Here is a 16699-nt window from a genome sequence, read left to right on the forward strand (position 1 = left end):
GAGTAAGCTAATGAACGAAGAATACATTAAAGGAACAAACAGCCAAATCGATGGGTGGATTTATAGTTTGTCGGCACGTAATTGTCGTTCACGGCGAGCAAAGAGTTATTTCTCTTGTACAGAATATAATAGAGGAAGGAAAAGGATTAATTCGTTTGATAAACGAATCGAGGATTTGTATCGGGAAGAAATGCAAAAGGATTGCCACTCGAGATAATTTAGACTTTGGTAACGATAGAGGAAAGTTACTCGAAAGATTCAACAATGACGAAATTCAAAGCAATCTCCTTAACAAGGGACGACGATTAAAATTCGAAGATCGATTTCGAGGATTTCCCCGAGGCGCTATCTTGACGCGTCTAGCATCTCATTCTGCACAAAGTTGCCTTATCGCCTCGTTCGTCGACTAACCGTAATTAATTCGACGGATGGTTTCCTCGAACCATCTTCCACCCCAGACTTTCGCACGTCTGCAATAACGACGACCTACTATCAAAACGCTTTGTTAGTAGTCTAGTCCAAAAGCGGCGTCTCTCCTTCGCCTTTCATTCGCCCAGCTAATTATCGTTCACGCGCCGGCCTCTTATCTTCTCTGGTTGGCACGCGAGTCCTGGGTTCTAGGCAAATTACAACAGAGCGGCCTCTACGTACTCCGGAAATTACGAGAAAATCCAATGATACGCGATTTTCGACTAACATTCCGCAAAAAAATAACCGTGTTACGTCGACGTGAAAAAAGTAAGCTCATCGAGTTTACAGCAAACGAAGTACAAACCGTTCTGGTTATCCCAGTTTGCGTGGATTGTGTGACGCGTGTTTTGCCGCTATCCACTCACACTCTATTGCTTGAAAGAATCACAGTCACAATTAAACTTTTCGAGCGACGAATCGTCGAGAACCCTTCTCGTTCCTGCTTTGAAAACTTCGTTTCCGCGTTTCCATTCAACAAGTGCTTTGCACGCTCGATTGTACGCTGAAACAAGCGGAAAAACAGAAAACATCGCGCTATCGGTACTCCGTTATCTAAGGACGCCAAAACGTTTCGATTTCCTTCGGGGGAATCCGTTTCCTTGAGAAACTTGGAACGTTACTCCAGGATTCGATGCTACCGAGAGACTCGGTCGAACACTTCAGTATGTCGGTTAACAAACTGATAACCGCGCGAACCCAGACGGAAGCCAGCGTATCGAACTGCTTGATGAAACTTCTGGAATCGAGGAGAGACAAAGTTCACCGAGGCGAAGTCTGCCACTCGACTTGCTGCGGTCTTAAGAAATCTTATTCACGGAGCTACGAGACAACTCGTTCGAGTGCAGCAAATATAATCGCTTCGAAGGATCACTTCTTATATCTCGTATGACAGTAACACGATATAGTCTACTTACAATTTGAAACAAAATTTATTGGTGTCCTACAAGCAAAGTCTAAACATACGTTCCTCTTTGTCAAACTTCTTTCAAAAGGATAAAGAAAAATCGACCATCCGGACGGAAAACTGATAATCTGCTACCGAACAATCCGTCTCAAAATAAAGAAGCGTTTAAAAATATAGAAGACAGCGTACTTCCCTTTGCGGATGTGGCCATCTTGGTCTTGTTAATATTTATCAGTCGGTAGCAACTGTAAGAAAATATCCTGGCACAGAGTCAGAATGGTTTAAAGATCTGTTACAAGGGAGAATACTCTCAAGGGTTTAATATCCAAGAAGTACTATGACGTAGAAGTCAACAAGATCGAAAGGAGTTTCACGCCTCTGGCTTCGAGTTTAAAATCGAATTGCTGGCCCAAATCTTTCTCCAACGTATCGGTCTCGATGCCCAAGGTACATAGAACGGTACGTGTTACTGACTGCACTTCGTATTGTATGGACCGAAATACTGTGTGCATGACACAATTCAGATCCCGGCTTAACCCGCCGCGGCCTGCATCTTGATCGCGAAAGATCGTCTTATTGCGTGCTTCGATGAAATCGATCAGCATTCTTTGGCCTATCCAGAAGCTTAATGCGCTTTCCGTTCGTCCGATCCTTCTTTTATACGCTCATTAGATATATTGCTCTCGTGAACTGGTTCCTCGGAAGAGCATTTCAAGGTGGCTCGCGAGAAAATCGCGAAATATTCGTGGATTTTCTTCATTAAATATATGAGGTTTCTTGGAAGTACATTTCAAGGCAATCGAAGAAAGCGTTAAAGCAACTTAAAGTAATATTCCACAGTCGGTGATTTATCGTTTGTTGCATAGTTAAAAGTTCCGCTTCTTTCATCGGAAACTAACTTTCGCCTTGGAAAATCAAGGCAGAGAAAGGTAAGACTTTTAGAAAGAAGTACGCTGCTTCACCTTTAGGGCGAGTGGTATATCTTAGCGAGTTAAATAAGTAGGGTAGAAAGCGCCGGTGATTAACTCGAAAGAAAATGAAAACGAAGGGAAAGAGGAAACCTTTGGTAATAGTTCAACGATGATTAATATCCGAGCTTCATCGGCGTTCAACTTGTGGAAACTCGTTACAAATTAATTAAACCACAGGAGTGCCAGTAGAGTGTGATTTATTATATCGGATTATCAAAGGATACAAATGATGTACCGTGGAACGCCTATGAACATTCGCTCGAACCTTTGACGTTTCAGTGAAAAAACAATAGCCATTTTGAATTTGTCAAGTTCAACTTTGTATATACACCGGTATAAATATAAATCACTGTGTAAGAAGATTAATTTTGTAGAGTCAAAATCGGCACTCTCGAACCCGGATTAAACATCCATTTTGTCGATGCCAATCAGTCGTTTGCGAATATCCGTTTCACGATGGTTTCGTTGAAAAGCCGAAAAACGTCGCCCCTTTACCATCATTGAATTCGCTGTGCATAGCAACAAATTACGATCAAATCAAATCTTTTCCCTCTATCCCGATACTATGGCTTTTCGATTCGTACCGATTGGATCGATTGCCAATCATCCACACAAATTACGCAACTTGTTCGATATCGCTAGCCTCCAATGGTACGCACTTACATACGTTCAAGCGATATAGAAGAGAAGGATTATACACGGACACGATCAATACGATTGATCTTCTATCCGCAAATAATGTGATCGAAAGTTCTGGACACAAGATTCCCGGCAGTAGCTCTGTCTACATTTCCGACTCCAGATTTATGATTTCATTTCAGGAAATTCTTTGTTTTTGACTAACCGGATAGGATAATATTTTACGCGGATACACAGCCAATTTCTCTTCCTTAGAACACACAGAGAACTCTGTCTGTTGCAATGGTCGGATAACTTTTCGAAAGATCAATGAGTGGCCGTTGCTGCAAACGCTTTTCCGTGCTGGAATATCGAATAGGTATCATCATGAGCACGCGGAAGCTAATGTTATAAAACATAATGAACTATTCATTGGCTGTCCGGATTAATTTATCACCGGATTAACGGGTTTGCGACGATGAAATTCGCGAACTATTAATACGGAAATGGAAATTGTTGTTACGTTATCGAATCGTCCGTACGATATCTAATACTCGGTACAGATCGAAAATCGAAATACGTAAAGGGGATAGGGTGTTCAATTGGAATTTTGATTCATTGGATGGAATAGAAATTTTAGAATTTTACAGACGGAACGGAATCTTGTGTAATAGTTTGAATGATAACTGTGTGAAGTAGTAACTCACACGATAACAATTTAGGTAGCTTTTACAAGTGCATAACCCCAGGAAACGTTTTCTATTTAGGTTGACTCCACAGAGATTACTGTGCTAAGTTTACACGTGCAAGATAGAGACTTGTAAAGTTGGAGATTGCCGCACTAAGTTTGCAAGTACAATGCTCGACAAATCGGCTGTCCCTAGCGGGATGCAAATTTTCGAGGATGTATTTCTAATTGATACGTTCCTGAATATATTACTATTCGATCGTACACGAATCGTTTATCATTTACTCTTGGAGTACATATTTCGTTTCGTACATATTTTGTTCATTTAAAAAATTTGCATGGAACGATTGTAATCTAAACTATCGAACAATCCTTCATTTTTCTCATACCACATTATCGATACATATCATGCACAAAATATCATTCATGAAAAGAACTTTCGTACCTCTCTTATTCTCCGCTCGAAAGAAGTGAAATACTTTAGCACGTGATCGCGAAAGGGTGGCCAAATGCCCGATAAAGTCTGGTCTCGTTTTCTGAAGTGGTCTTATTTTCTCACTGCTTTTAACTCTCGTTAGCAGTGCATATTGGACTTCCCTTAAACTTTTAAAGAAGGAACCGGATATTACCAGCTCCTCTCTTCGAAGAAATTATCTTTATAAACGGTGATTTATATATGTATAAGATAATAGTTAGGAACAATTCGGCTGACTTCTCTTGACGAAAATGAAATCACGATTGCCGAGGTTACTTTTTTAATTTCATCAAGATATCGCTCCCATTTGTACTCGGGTGTGGCAGGCGTCGCTAAAGGAAAGACGGTAAAAAGCTTAACTAGATTTTTCCTCGCGTTACATCTTCCAGGATTTATTATAAGACTTTCGCGTAGAAAAATGGAACGTCTGTGGTCTTTTTTATCGTTCGTCCTTTTTTTTTTTTTTTCTTTGTAAAACAAGAACCTTGAGAAGCCGACGACTAAAAGAGAATAATTACGACCGCTGTGTCCTATGAAACGTTGCACCCGATTTCACCGAGCAAATGTATTCAGGTTTCTTATGCAAATTGCCATACGAGAACCCAATGGAACTGAATCCGCAGCGACGCGACGATACCATCCCCGACAGGTTGCTTCAACAATTTCGCATGCCCCTGCCATAGTTTCCTGTTCTTTTTCTCATACATTGTAAAACGAGAAATGTTTATTCTGAAACGATCGAACGTTTCACCGAGCTTCGATGCATTTATCTGGAAATTTATCATGATGTTGCGCTACACAGCTTTGCCTATTCAAACAGCGCGGAACAAAAAAGCTGGCATCGTGCGCAATGGCTTTGCAAACAATCGGAAGAAAGACGTAAACGAAAAATCTGGAATATCCACAGAGGAAAAACACCAAGCTATACAGGGGAACTTCCAAGGCTAAACTGAGACTCGCCGTGTTTTCCGGCTATCATTTTTCCCAGCTAGATGTCTACCGTGACCGGATTTTTACACCCATATTTGTTTGCTTTCAATTTCATGCAAAATCTCGATCGTCTAAATTCACTTCGCTGTTTTCCTGGTGTTTGGAAAATCCTTTGTTGTCACGAGCCACTCTTTCTCTTTCTATTTTTCAACGATTGATGTTTCCATTAATCGAGAACAAACTTCGTTAAATTCACGTTACAAGTAAACTCGGCAGAAGGATTGTTACATGTTAATTGATTACATGAAACACGATGTATTATAATCGCTATTTGAAGTTTTCTTCTCCTTCTTTCTTCTTTTTTGGAACGACGCGTTTGTGGCTACGTAACGCGCAGACACGTTCGATGGCGACTAATTTTTGGAAGATTTCGTTTCAGAATGATCCATTAATCCGACGCTATTGGCGAATTCGCAGCTTGTGTAAAGCTTATTTTCCTCGTCAGAGTAACCTACCGACAAATCTGGTCGTTCAGCCTGGTACGTGCAGATACACTGCGGGACATGTGCAACCAGTAAGCACGGCGGATTCGTATCGACAGTGAACAGATTGCGCTGTATTTTACGTAGCTGCCCCGGCATTTCGATTCGTGGTCCAAGCCGTCTGCTCCTGGAACAGCTGATAACGTGGCACGGTCAATTACGGTTGACACACCGACGCTCGAAGATCAAGCGAGACAACCCACCCTCTGACCAAAATCGCTCAAAGGGTTTGTCACTTTTCGTTCGTAACGCTTAAGGAATTTTCTTTTTTAACGATCGACGCGAATCGTAAGCTTGACGCGGCCGTCGAGGCTTCGTCGCTGTCACGCGAATCTCCGTAAATCGGATTTAATAAAAGTCGACAAACGTATCGTATGTTCTTTATCGAATCCAGCAGCTACGATATTGTCGACTGTTTCGCTACGAGCGTGCTCCATAAACAGTTTTCAGAAAAAAATTGTTAGTCTTCCATTCGCAAAAAGCTCGGGAAAAATCAGAATTGTGATATATGCATACATTGTTTGTTTCTAATACTAATCGAGAATTTCGATATGGAAAGTTTGATAGTGTGTTTAGCGATACAAGTTGTCTGGTAGATAGAGAAGTACACGATGACCGAAAATGCAAACGAGAGGGTACGAGTGGTCGACTCGTACATCTAAATTGCTGGAATTCACATTTTACAATTTGGCGATGAATATTATAAATCGTATCACTTCGCGCGATATTGTTAAATGAGGAATTATTAAACCAAATATAACGATACACGTTTTGTTCGCAATTTACGAATATACGTTTCCTTCGAGCGTCGCTGAAGCATATTGCGATCAATTTGTATCAGTCAAGAGGAATTTTTATTTTGTGAAGAAATATAATACTTCGAAAAACACATATTACGAGTGATATTCTTTGTATTTTAGCGAGATTAGATTTATCGGCAAGCACATCCTGTTGGTTACAGAGGTAGAATTCCATCTAGCAGAATTACGATTATTGTTACATGACGTGCGTTGCTCAGAATTCAGAGTATCGACTTCAACACGACAATAGGAGGGATGATAATTTTATGGTTGGACCAGTTTGCAGTAGAACACGGCCGTGTGACTAGGTAGGCGTATTAGAATTATCTGCGTAATAAACGACACGAATACAGCGTAGAGACCATTCTAAACGTTTAAATAAACAATCGAATCATCTCGAATTGTCTCGCTGCGGTTCTGTTACCTGTGATGTCCACTGTTTTGCGATTCCGTAGCCGGCAGTTTAATTCAATTCTTCGGTATATCTGCTCGTCGTTAGAAACGCTACATATACGTGTATTGTCGAAAGGTGTGAAAATCTATATCAGAGGGAGCGTGATTCTCAATGGCGATGCAATATGTATGGTAATGGCGACAAAAACGAAAACTGTCATTTACTTTCCCTCTACCAGCCGGTCTTTTATCGCTCAGCCCTGATTGTCGACATTTCTTCAAATTACCCTATCGCCATTGTGATTCGTGTCTGAGGGTTGCCCTTAAAATACGAACAACTTCGATCAGATCGATTGTTCGCAATTTGTGTGAACGAGAACTCGACCAGATCGCAGATTGTTGCCCATGGTTAGTTATTTTCTCCATGGAAAAACGTCTGGCTCTGTTGATTGAATACTTTCCGCGGTGATTGGATTTGAAACTAGCCAATGCGAAAGACAACTGCTTTTTATCTCTATTCAAACAGAGACAAAGAATAAATGAAGGGGGCGTAAGTTCACGCAACGAAAATATTTTTTATCGGCAACCAGGATTATCGAGGATTCGCAAAAAGGGTCATCTCGTGATGGAATTTCTCAGGCAAGAAGGGAGGCTAGACAGCATGGAGTAATACCTCGATAATGAAATTCCCGAGAAAATTAATTAATCGAACTTGAGACATCCGTCCACTTAATAGTCGACTGCTGTCGCATTTAGGACCATCAATTATATAATGGAACGGTGATCGATACGGAAGACGGTTTTTCAAGATGAAGTTTTTCGCCGTTGTGATTTAAAGCGGTCGCGCTCAGCGTGCGATGTGAATGTATTGAACAATCACATGGAACTCGACCGTTGCTTCTACACCGTGGAAATCGACTCGTTCCTCGTTTAAACGAATTTAACTTGAACGGAAGAGGAGAAGGAACTAAATTTGAGTTTGATCTGCTTGGAAGGTAAACGATTCTCTGTTGAACCCTCTCGATTCAATAATGCATCTCTGAAGATTGGAAGAGCCAAAAGAATGTTACAACGATTTCGTTCAATTTCAGCGATAGCGCGAGATCATCTTTGAATTTGTTCGCTTTTTTAAAATATTTCAAACAAATGAAACGGATCTCAGGGAGGGGTAAGAAACGAAAGATCGATGCGTGAAGGGTAGCAAGGGATGTTCTCTCGATTTTTCAGATGGCATCCATTTCTACGACGAGATTCTCTCGTTCGAGAGGAACTCCTCGAGATTAGGGATAGCCAGAAGGAAGAGGAAGAAGAAGAAAAGGTAAAATCAAGGTTAACCTGCAAGTCGTGTACCTACCAGGCCACTTACCAAGCTTTCTTTTCGAAGCTCATTCCTTCTCTGACCGCACATTTTGCACTTTCCTTCCCGTTATTTCCTCTCGATAGCTTTTACACCCGCTCCAAGATCCTCGTCCGGTCGATTGGCTGAAAAAAAGACCACGACCTATCCCGGCTTCCGTAGATTTGTTCGAAGAAAAGCGTAAAATAAGTTGTCAGCTTTGATATTCAGGTCTTCCTCGCTAGAATTCACGAGTTTTTTAAATCAGCATCAGTTTTAAATCTCGCGCAGTTTTACAGAACTGAAATACTATCGACGAGGGTCAAAATATCTTCTGAATGATTTTTCATATTTTTATCCTCGATATTACAATTTTCAGATATAGTAGAAACAGCAAATTTTCATCGTAATTTATGGAATGCGTAAAGTGTGCGCGCTGATGTAAAAACGAGCAGTATCTACGAGTTTAATCGTACGAACGTTCGACTAACCCCTTCGAAACAATTTAATCCTTTGACCATTTAGCATTCCGCGCACCGCATCGAAACGAGGAAAGCAAAATTGAGGCAGAAACGGTGTAACACAGAGAACGCGAATGGTTCTCTTCTTAGCGGAATAAATGCTGATTCATCGAGTTGAGGAAATTATGGCCGAAGAATTTTTAAGAAGCGCGAGTCTCGTCATATCGATCATATCGACCGTTTTATATTCGCTCATCGAACGCGAATGCATATTTCTATCATTCTTTGCCGGAGTCGTCTTCTTTTTATTTCGCACCCCTATTCAGCTTTCTGTCTGCTCGACTCCAACCTCTTTCAATCTCGTGTTCGCGCAACGCGATGTAAACGACGCATCCACTATCCGCGTTTAATCAGCCTGAAAACGGGCCAGGATATGACAAGTGGAGCATCACTTTGATAGTTTTCATCGGCCAACTTTTCAGAAATATCTCTCCAAAGGAAATCGTGTATTTTCACTAACTGCCAGATTCTCGCGATTATAACGCTCCATTATCGTGGCATCGTATTAGGCATTTTATTTTATTATCCCGGAAACTCGTTTACGACGATTCATTCGGAAGACGGAGAAAGTCTGATGTAAGGAATGAAACTGGCCGGTGAAGTTTCAGCTTTTCTCGGTCGAGACTCTAAGAATTCTGAATATTAATATCCTGCCCGAGATGGAAAATCCGATGGCCAATGAGCGAGGAAGAATGAATGGCAAAATGCAGTAAGACTGGAAATTAAAATGGAAAGACAATGAAGTAAAAGTCGTAGACTCCGACAACACGACAGTAGAGGAATCTTCGAATTCCAACGGTTTCTTCAACTTGTCTTCAACTTGTTTCTTCGACTTGTCATCTTATATATACGATACACGACTATCTATCTCTTCCTTTATCGAAATGATTGAGATCGCGTACGTTTATTTCTAACCAGTGCGTTCTTCTATCGCAGCTAAAATGTAAACAACTCGTCGTAGTTGTTCCTCTTAATCTTCGTTTGAAAATTATTATACAGCGATGCTGAAAATATAAAGATAGAGTCTTTGATATTCCGGTGCATGAATTGGAAAATAACAATCATCCAGGTAAATAATAGCATTGAATAAACGAACAGTACTGGAGCACAGTCGAAATTAACGGAGTCTTGCGCGAACGGCAATAGGGAAGAAATGTGCAGAAACCGCTGTTTGAGAACTATTTAATGGTGGCCGCGTGTACAAATACCAGGCATGCATAATGTAGCATTGAAACTCGCTGATACTAGCGAAGGTTCTACCGTGAATTTCCGCGAAGAAAGACACACCCGGTATACAAATGAATGTGGTTTAATAGAAAAACCAGCATGTATATTCAGATCGTCGCGATGAAAACCGATCTAGTAAAAAGGCATTTGCAGCTGATGAGGGTCAACATAGAATTCTTGACAAAAATCAAGAAAAATAATCGGTTTCCTAACGAACAAAGGAATTTGTAATTCAGGTCATGAAGTGGGGATCGTAAATAAAGATTCAGGATTGCGAAATAATTAAACTCGAGGCAACGAGAAACAACGAGTTCAAAAATGTTTCAAGATAACTTCCCTCCGTGTAATCGAGGAGGAAGCGTAATTTCGCTGTGTGATCAAACGATTATTATTGGCTTTAAAAATACATCTTTGTGAGTTTAATTTTATACGTATAAAAATGCAAATGCGAGTTGCTGTACGGAATTTCAAAGACCCTAACGAGAAAGCGTTATGTATCGTCGATCGAGATACTAAGAAGACCGGTAGCGGGATTTCGATTCAATTTCCGCGACATTAAAGCGAAAACGCTTGGTGATGCGTGTATGACCGACTAAACGAATCGATTGTTGCCGAACGAGCAAAAATGTCCAAAAATCGAAGCGTTCCTTCCCTGAAAATTTAACGAACAATTTAGCCGTGCGCCGTTTCACATTGACTAACAACGGCACAAGCTGGATATTTCTCGTCCATGCCGTGGTATTTATTTTACAAAAAAAAAAAAATCGAATAATCTTTGTTCTTTGTCTCTTTTCTTTCTAATATTTCTGTCCCGTGTGCAAACATTTCAAGCACGAACTTTTCAAACGCGCGATTCACGTTTATCAGAAATAATCCCGAATGTTCTGTTCAAAATAAAACATTACAAATGAATTTAATATCCATTTACTGATAAAATATTTTTGAATATGCCGTTTATCTGTGATAACGCATATTACCTTCGATATTCTGCCTGAGCGACTCTTTCTGTCAGAGGAAAACTGAACAATATGTGGACGCTAATCTAGATACCATTTCGTTCGCTGAAGCGTACAAACAGAATGTCTCTAGACTCCACGAAATAAGAGAAGTTTCTTAATGTCAAATCGATAAATGAAGCAGTCGAGCAAGTTGCCAGCAAACCGGAAAGAATACAGCATCCCCTTGCTTATGGCATGCTGCCATATACCGTGACCTTGGGTCCCTTGCAATTTCAAGCCTATGCACGATCAGTGAAATATTGGGCTATTTAGCTGATATCGGAACAGCAATAAATCGGAATGACGATATTAGGAGGAAAACAAAGAAGAGCACGGTATAATCATCGGAACGGAACACTGGGATGAATAATTTTTCTAGGCAGAAAGCGTTCGCGATATAACAAGGGGCAAAATTTTCGCGTATTAAGCGTTCCACGTGGATGGCACATTTCGCGCATATCGGATCGAATGGTACCTTTAAGCGTCGAACAAGTGAAGAACAAGGCAGAATACGTTGACAGGCTTTCATGGCTGAGAGCATCTGAAATTGGTTCATGTGGTATCGATGGAAATGGAAGAAGTAGATGGAAATTAACGGTAGATCCGCTGGAATTGTTCTATCGCGCGAGAAAAGCCAAATATGTTCTGTTGGAAAGTAAATTTCATATCTTGTGCACGGTTAATTTCTATCAAAGAGCGGAAGAGAGCATAGAGAGACAACTTATCCTTTTTCGTCGAGACCGTCCCCTTCGCGAAGCATCTGGTAGAAAAAACATCGACGCCCAAGATTTATTACTGCATATTATTGCATATTACAAGCGAGTGGAAGGGCGGACTTCTTATTGGAGTCAAGTTTAATTAAAGCGTTCCCGTGATTCGCGTGAATTCACAGAAGTGCAATTTACGTAGTCGCATAGCGGTTCGCGAATTTTAATAAAATTCCTCCTTCTTTTGGTCATGTTTTAATGCACTTTGCGGTGAACTGCGTGTTTCATTCCGAATATTTACTGTTCTATCCGAAATACACGAGCTCGCGTATTTGCACAACCGTGATCCTCTTTACGGTTAGAGAAAAAAAAGTCACGTTTTAAAACCCGAGATTCTACGATCGTGCAAGTCTTCCTTCCTGGCTCGTTTTGACGACCGTCTACTGAAACGTTCGCGACACTTCGATAAGACCGTCGATTTTCTAGCTCCGCGAGCACCGTCTCGTTCCGTTATCCATCGACCCTGCAATTATCGGCTTCGTGTCCAAGCCAGAGATTTTGAAGCGTTCCAAGAGACAGCCACGTCGAAGAAGGTACGAAAGTTCTCGCGTTATCTGCAATCTCATTTCAGTGTATCGCTTTTCTTACTGATTCGCCGCGAGAATCGTCGATATAATTATAGTAGATAAAAGAAACTCCGTTCTCCACGGTGGAGAGAAAGAGAACCGAATAAATTGTTATTCTGGCCGAGTATCAGCCCCATTTTTAAACGATCGCGCCGATAATTGTACAAATTAGGCTGAAGACGTTACAATAGCTATACGTACACGCGTGTTAAATTCCATCCGTGCTCTTTGCAGAATACGTATCGATTGGTTCACGTTCATCGTAGAATTCCCGTAGGCATTGCAAAGGTGGCTTACAATTCAATTATATCAAGCTATACGCCCTCACGTGGCGTGTTGGCTTAATGCTTTCTCGCTGCGGATAATTAAATTAACGAACTAATAAAAGCAAGACGTGCCCGACTCCGCGAGTACCGTGATAGCTTCGCCCACCTCCTGAAATCAACTTCCCAAACTTCCCCAATAAATTCTATACTTTTTTAATAATTCAATTCGAACGAGATTTCCAAGTAAATTCTTTACACCTTCGTATACAGGGCTGCGGAAATTGTCCTTCCGAGTAACAGCATGAATTTATGCATGATGATCGATTCGTTCTTGCGATCTGCCGCACCTTTCAAGAGAAATTAGTCTTGCAGAATAAGAGCCGAAGAAATTTGATAAAACAGAGAGCTTTGCGCGCCACGGGAAATACATTCTCGATGCAAGGGATGTAAAGTATGTCGTGTCTCGCTGATACATCGATTAATTTTGCTATATGCAGACGAGAAGATGTCTGTGAATAGTGAAATAAATAAACATGGAGATAAATGGAGATAAATCTTTTATTCGCAACCTTCTTATATAACGAAAATGAGAATGCTACAAGCGAGGATTCTAGTTGTATAAAAGTACATCCATACAACTATGTAGGCGCAAAAAGTTATAATTAACTTTCAGAAAATGTAGAATATACGGTTATTTAAGAAGCAAATATATTCATTCCATCTACGACGCAATTTTCACAAATGCTGTTCACCCCCCAGAATGAGTTTCAAACCAGTTCCACATTTGTTGCATATGTGTTTGTTAATCTTGAACATTTAGATATTGATCGGTCTGTTTAATAAGAACAAATTATACGAATTGTTAGCTCAATAAAAAAGGTACTATGCTTGTGTTAGAGACAGAGATACAAAAATGAAGCTATTAACAATTGGCTTCGCCAAAAGATCCTAAGAATGTCTACTTTTTATCAAAATTTCTCGGCTATCGTTGCCGAATTTTAATCCGCGGCAACGCGACGTATAATTTAAATTAATATCCGAGTTTAGTCGAACTTGCATCTGCGTTCGCGCTCAATAATCCCGAATCAATGGTATTGTCTTTATTGTTCTAAACTACTGTCGAGCCTGTTGGGCAATTCAAGCTCCTCGTACGCGTCGGACCAACTCTCTATTCGTCGAAAACTATTTATTGGAATAAAACACGACGGGGAATCGGTTCACTCTAACGCGCAAAGGCCGGAGCAAAGGCTCGTTCCGCCTGATCGTAAATCGAATAAGCCTTTTCCTTTTTATGAAACAAACGAATTATCACGTGCCTTTCATCGTCGCTAGAATTTACATGACGCGGAAAATCGCAGCGTATTAAAAATATAATACTGAACAAACAGTATGGCTAGAACGCCTATCATCACCGCACTCGATGTTTTCTTTCCATCTTTGATGGAAAGTAAATACGATTTCTCGGTTGCGATTCACCCGCCGGTCGAGGGAAACGGGAATTTATCCACGTGGATTCATTTTTCTTCCCTGTTGTTACGTTTCAAAATCTTTCGATAAAAAGCTCCGGTACGTCGTCACCGAGAATTCTATGTCTCTTCAGTGGAAACAATACGAAATGGATACACCGTAATTGCACGAACAGGATAAGTAAGAGATCTCGACACGGATAAACTATGATTAAAACGTAAAGCCGCCGGATATTTCTAACTTTTCCCTTGGCTATCCTTCGCCGCGAGTAATCACTCTGCCGGGCAATTTTAACCGGCATTCATTCGGTAATTCCACCTTAATTAACCTACTGTAAGTTCGGATGAATTTGAAGAAATAAGAAGCGACTCGACGATGTGATGTATGCAAATTGCCACCGGTTGAAACGCTATTGTAGAACTTCTCCGCCTTAATAAACCGTCTGCTGTATAATAATTCGTCTCGAGAGTAATGCAATAATAAAATTTATGCCGTCGGAATGTGCAGTTATTAGCAAAAAATGAAAAAATCATTGATAAATTTTAACTGGATGGACTCGGCGAAAAATTCACTTGTCGCTTCGCTCGTGTTTCGAGCATGTCGTGAAACTTCCGTAGTTTGCGAGCGCGATTTCTTCCTCCGAGTACGAGACAAGAGGCTAATCAGATCCCGGTTCTTATCTCGGGAAAAATATGTTTTCCTTCCGGCACGACGTCTTCGTCTACCTTTTTCAATTTCGTAAAAAGATAAACGCCGAACACAGCCACGCGACGAAACGCGTTCGCGAAACAAAACGACGTGCTAGAAAGGTAAAATCTAATTTATCATTCCGAGCAAAATGATGTTTAATTAGCTCGAACAGCGGGAATCTGGCAAGCTCGATCGTACAGAATATATCTTGTTAGCTCGCATCCGCCGATATCGAGCAAATCCCACTATGCAATCTCGAACAAAGCCTCGTTTCGCGTTAATCGATTGCGTAATCTGCGAATATCTTCGTACAGTTTCGCTCGCGTTTCTAGTGAGAAGATGGAGTTTGTTGGTGAAACTTTGATGATACCTCCGACCTTTGCAAACAAGCCTAGAACGATCGGACAAGATCGCATCGTTCAAATCGAAGTTCTACTTGCCTTTAGGTGCAACATAATTAAGCTTGAACCAGACGAAGCTTCCCTACCGGGCTTGTAAATTGAATGTAACTTTGTCGCCACGCGGCGGTTCATTGTTTCGAGGTTCGAACAATTAAATGGGCACAGAGTATACCATCGTTAGCTACGTGGAAACAAACTTTCACATTCTCGGATAAATTAGCCCGTCGTTACATAATTGAGAAATCGAAATTCACTCGATAACCGCGCTGATTTTTGTCGCGGCCGATTTCGCTTGAAATTTCATTTCGCCGCTCGTAAACTGAATAAAAGCACGAAGCACACGCGGTAAATGGAATCGAAACAATGTTCGTTCGCAAGAAGCGTTCGCGACACCGATAACTGCCGAGTTATCGAATTAGGATCGCTGGCGAAGTTCTACTTGTTGAGAATGGCTTGTATTAACTATCCAGCAGGAGTGGAATTAATGTCATGCCTCTTTGTTTCCAACTGAATAAGCGAAACCATTCACTAACACTCTATACTCTGTAAAGTGCGATTGTTCCAGCCGGGACATTAAACGCCTTACTTAATACCGATGGACGTGGCCAAATTTTTGACATAGTTCGTGATCGTATTATCCAGATCCTCGTCAAATAGAACGTCGTACCATCTCGTCTGTGTCCTCGAGAAACTTTTGTCGACACGCAGATATAATTTTCTAATTAGAGTCACCGTGATTAAAGGGGCAACTGTCGGCGATGCCGAGTTCTTTGAGTTTCGAAAATCCTTTTATATACTTTTCAATGAGAAAGCGCGATCCTTTCAAGATTTTGCGAAATGCTTTAGCCTTTAAAGCCGGTAGTACGACGGTGCAATGCTGCAGCAAAGAAAATCACTTTTGCTCTTGGCAAAAGAGCAGAGAGCGAGATATCTATATGCAAAGAAGAGTATTTAAAGAGAGGATTACCGATATTTCCCAATAGATTCGTCGGCTAAATATCGCGAAACTAGCGCGTATGCTCGATACGTGGACATAAAAATCACGAAACGAATATATGGACATAAAAATCACGAACCGTATCTGGCGTTAATTAAGTGGTCTTGCCTTGCCGGAAATATTCCGGTCGTAACGAAGTCGTGGCACGCGGAATACCTGCTCGTAAAAACGAACGTGCAATCACAAAAAGCGTTGCCGATGCGGCGCGTTTTGAATACGAGCGACCCGACGATGAATCCTGCCTAGGTCAGGGTAGAGTTTGAAGAGGCTACTTGAAGCTGGCGGCCGCAACGCGTGATACACTTGAAGAAGCAACTTTCAAATCTCTAGAGCAACATCCTTGCCGGGATAACCACTTGAATGCGTGGCCCATAATTAGAGCTGCGAGACACCGAAGTTATCATCAAGAACCGACGCCATCCACTTTTATCGTTCCGACCAACTTTCCTCTAGGACGCGTGCGCGTCGCAAATTAAGATACGCGACTCGAAGATGAACGAGGAACTCGTTTTTCCCTTTTTAATGCTATAGTTCGAATATGATACAACCTCGAGATGTGCTGAAAAATTGGATTTCCAGTGTATCGAAATTAATACGGTTTCATCGGATCTCACGGCTTTTAGTATTTACGATAATTATTATACAAATTGTTCACAGGAGGCAGAAAATGA

Source organism: Bombus affinis, chromosome 3, assembly GCF_024516045.1.
Source record: "Bombus affinis isolate iyBomAffi1 chromosome 3, iyBomAffi1.2, whole genome shotgun sequence".
Taxonomy (NCBI): Eukaryota; Metazoa; Arthropoda; class Insecta; order Hymenoptera; family Apidae; genus Bombus; species Bombus affinis.